Below are 4,565 nucleotides of genomic sequence, written 5' to 3'. Positions count from 1 at the left end.
AAGTAAACATAATGAATCGAGTATATACCTTGAATACTACCGGTCTCTAACAGGAAGCTACCGGCGGACACGGCATCGCAAATCGAGTACACCCGATCTTTCATCTGTACAACAAACACGCCTTCCGTGGGGAATAATGAAGGAACGAAAAAAACCCCGAAAAAAACCGAAAAATGCCGCTAATCGCAGGATTGGGAAACACACATTTAAAAGATTAAATAGGTAAAAGATGGCATCTCATTGAACACAAGAAACCGATTTACCATCCGAATATAAGAATGTGAAAAGCCGTTAAAAACAAGTTCAGTCGTCTCTCATGCAATGATGCAGTTGGACACAGCAGGCGTATTCTTTCCCGAACCTTCGTAGGTCTTCCAGCAGTGTTATAATACTTAAACGTTTGGTTATGTACAGATCATCATACACATGTAACAGAAGTGGTATAAGGCACAGGGATCTGATAATTTGTTACAGCTATACATAAACTTTTCACGCGAAAATATTTCTTTCGCCAAGCGAATGCGGGTTTCGGTTATAATAAGAGATTCTGTCAATATTTCGTGATATATAAGTATATGGAGTTCATTGTAAGACAGGGTCATCATAACGCATAGAACCGGACACGGTCATGATGTATCCGTAAAAGATGCTGCAGGTGTGTGTTGTTGGTCAGTTGTCAATTTTATAATAAATAAGATGGTGATTTTGTCGAAGAATAGTCCTCAAGTCTTTCCGATTCTGTTCACTCATAAATTTCAAAGGAAAATACATCGTCGCTTTCTAAATTTCTCCCACGGGAACTTGAAACAACCTCGCTCCTTACCCTACACCGGTGGGACTGCCTGTGTGTTTGTACTGCTTAGCAGGACGAGGTTGACCCAGTGCTGGCGAGCTTTCATTACGACGTCGTGACTGAGGCCTACACTGTGGCTGTTTGCCATGTGCTAATTGCATTAAACATTCATCCATGTCCATTGCGAGCCGGTTCCTTCATTAAAACTGCGTGGGCAAATCTTTGACAATAGCCCTCACTCAATCAGCCTTCTTCCACTCGAAAGCGAGTTTATATGATACTTAATTATGTTTGGAAAGCATGGCTTGTATTTTATTGATACGCGATGTTTGTATACGATACGAGTTATCTCCCTTCAAATACGTATGTCCTTATATACTTGCAATGCAACGTTACTGGTTTTTGTAAAAGAAACAATGTCCTTAAAAAAGCTCTATCGCCATTTTCACCTAGTTGTGTTTTTCGAGATTATAAAAATAAATGTATTGGCTTACTTTAGAGCAAAATAAAAGTGTTGAACTTGCTGTGATATGCTTTAACTGACCGTAAATTATATAACAGATTATTGGTCCCATGATGTGTAATCCCCGCTTTTGAGATGTTTTAAAGTCATTTCTCATCTGATCAAAGAATGTTGTCTGTTGATTGGTTGCTGACGATCTTGTGTTCTTTGTCATTGATGAAAACCGTGTAAAGCTATGTAAATATTACACCAAATATTTTGGTTTATATAATAACTCCGACTCGGAGGAAAACGATTTCTTCCCGAATTATTGAATGTTTGATCATAAGTACAAATTCAGAACGGTTTACAAGACAACAAGACAAAAATAAGCCGAATAGAAACCGGAAGATGACGCGGGCGATGTTAAATTTTGCTTATTATGGTATGTAACAGTTGGTTTATCGAACGTTACATTTTCATCAATGTTTCTACTGTGTGCCTGCTCGACGATTTTGGCTACGAAAATCTGTATGTTTTCACAAACGAATAATGAATTTAATAATAAACAATTAATGTTTGTTTTATATGTATAACTCTGATTTCGACAAGTACAGTCATACTGCACAGTGATTGTGCCTGTGTTCTTGTCGACCTCATCCGCAAAACTTGTCTGGGATATCGACTTTTTGTACTTTGATATTATGGCAATTTTTTATTATTGTGTTTTATATGATCGAGTATTAAATAATCAATTGTTGTCAATATTAAACAACGGTTAACATAAATCTGGTGAAAACAACTTTAACGGGATATCAAGATCTTGTGAAAACAACGTTTAACATCGGTAAATCGTAATCTAGTGAAAACAACAATAAACACCGGTTAATCTAAATATAGTGAAAACAACATTAGTTTATCGTAATCAAGTGAAAACAACGTTTAGCATCGGCTTATCTAACTCTAGTGAAAATAACGTTAAACATCGGTAAATCTAAGTCTCATTAAAACAACATTAACATCAGTAAATCGTAATCTAGTGAAAACAACGTTAAACTTCGCTATATCTAAATGTTGTGGAAACAACATTAAACATAGGTATAAATGAATATAGTGAAAACAATGCAAATAGCAACTTAAAAATCTTAATATGTTATTTCTCCCCTTAATATGTTGTTTCTTCCCTTAATATGTTGTTTCTCCCCTTAATATGTTGTTTCTCCCCTTAATATGTTGTTTCTCCCCTTACTATGTTGTTTCTCCACTTTTATAATCTTTTGAGGCATCATTACGTTATACATATGTTGGTTGTTGTTGTTGATTTTTGAGAAAATACACAAAGCAAAGAAATGCGCCGGACTAAAATCAGATTTTCAATGAGTAAGCTATGGTACACGCATCGACAATCTTTTTTGGACGACCGAGTATCCGGATAAAGAACCTAATTTCAATTTATCTTGAGCAAATTAGTTTCAGAAGATTTTTTTTAACTTTCTAATTTTACTTGTTTGGCAACACATAATGAAAGTCCCGAGACACGGGTTTGAATAATTGAGACACTGTTTGGTCCTGATAGAGTGGTTATTCTGTCCTGTGATAGACTGTGTGCATACAGTGCTATCACACTGGGATATTTGTAGTGTCGCCAAGCTCAAAATATCGGACGATATGTATTATTCAGCCTCTGTACAATCACACCGAGCGCCATCTGTGAGTAGGTTTCTACCTAAACTTTGGCTTACAATGATTAACTTTTAATATATTTGGGCTTTGTAAAGTAAACAATCTACTGTGTTGTCAATATATAATCAAGAGTTTTTCCTGCAACTAAATCGTAAAAAGTAAAGGCAGTAGCAAGCTAACGTATTTATGTAATCACAATCTACCGCAGTCTGGAACGTTCTATTCAACTAAAACACGAACAAATACAAGGAACACCCATCTACTGTGGTCTGGAATGTTCCCTACAACTAAACGACGAATAAACACAAGGTACACCAATCTACCGCGGTCTGGAACGTTCCCTACACTTAAACGACCAACAAATACAAGGTACACCAAGCTACCGCGGTCTGGAACGTTCCCTACAACTAAAACATAAACAAATACAAGGTACACCAATCTACCGCGGTCTGGAACGTTGACTACAACTAAAACACGACCAAATACAAGGTATAACAATCTACCGCGGTCTGGAACGTTCCCTACAACTAAAACAGGAACAAATACAAGGTACACCAATCTACTGCGGTCTGGAATGTTGCCTACAACTAAAACACGAACAAATACAAGGTACACCAATCTACCCCGGTCTGGAACGTTCCCTACAACTAAAACACGAACAAATACATGGTACACCAATCTACTGCGGTCTGGCATGATGCCTACAACTAAAACACGAACAAATACAAAGAACACCAATCTACTGCGGGCTGGAACGTTCCCTACAACTAAAACGACAAACAAATACAAGGTGAACCTATCTACCGTGGTCTGGAACGTTCTCTACAACTAAACGATGAACAAATACAAGGTACACCAATCTATCGCGGTCTGGAACGTTCCCTACAACTAAACGATGAACAAATACAAGGTACACCAATCTACTGCGCTCTGGAATGTTGCCTACAACTAAAACACGAACAAATACACAGTACTCCAATCTACTGCGGTCTGGAACGTTGCCTACAACTAAACCACGAACAAATACAAGGTATAACAAGCTACCGCGGTCTGGAACGTTCCCTACAACTATAACACAAACGTTACCTACAACTAAACGACAAACAAATACACGGTACACCAATCTATTGCGGTCTCAATCTACCGCGGTCTGGAACGTTCCCTACAACTAAAACGACAAACAAATACAAGGTGTACCTATCTACCGTGGTCTGGAACGTTACCTACAACTAAACGACAAACAAATACACGGTACACCAATCTACTGCGGTCTGGAACGTTCCCTAGAACTATAACACGAACAAATACAAGGTATACCAATCTACCGCGGTCTGGAACGTTCCCTACAACTAAAACGACAAACAAATACAGGGTACACCAATCTACCGCGGTCTGGAACGTTCTCTACAACTAAACGATGAACGAATACAAGGTACACCAATCTACCGCGGTCTGGAACGTTCCCTACAACTAAAACATGAACAAATACAAGGTACACCTATCTACCGTGGTCTGGAACGTTCTCTACAACTAAACGACAAACAAATACAAGGTACACCAATCTACCGAGGTCTGGAACGTTCCCTACAACTAAAACATGAACAAATACAAGATACACCTATCTACTGCGGTCTGGAACGTTGCCTT

The sequence above is a fragment of the Mizuhopecten yessoensis genome, unplaced genomic scaffold (assembly GCF_002113885.1).
Source record: "Mizuhopecten yessoensis strain PY_sf001 unplaced genomic scaffold, ASM211388v2 scaffold4899, whole genome shotgun sequence".
Lineage (NCBI taxonomy): Eukaryota > Metazoa > Mollusca > Bivalvia > Pectinida > Pectinidae > Mizuhopecten > Mizuhopecten yessoensis.
The sequence above is the reverse complement of the archived record's forward strand: the minus strand, read 5'-3'. Positions refer to the sequence as shown.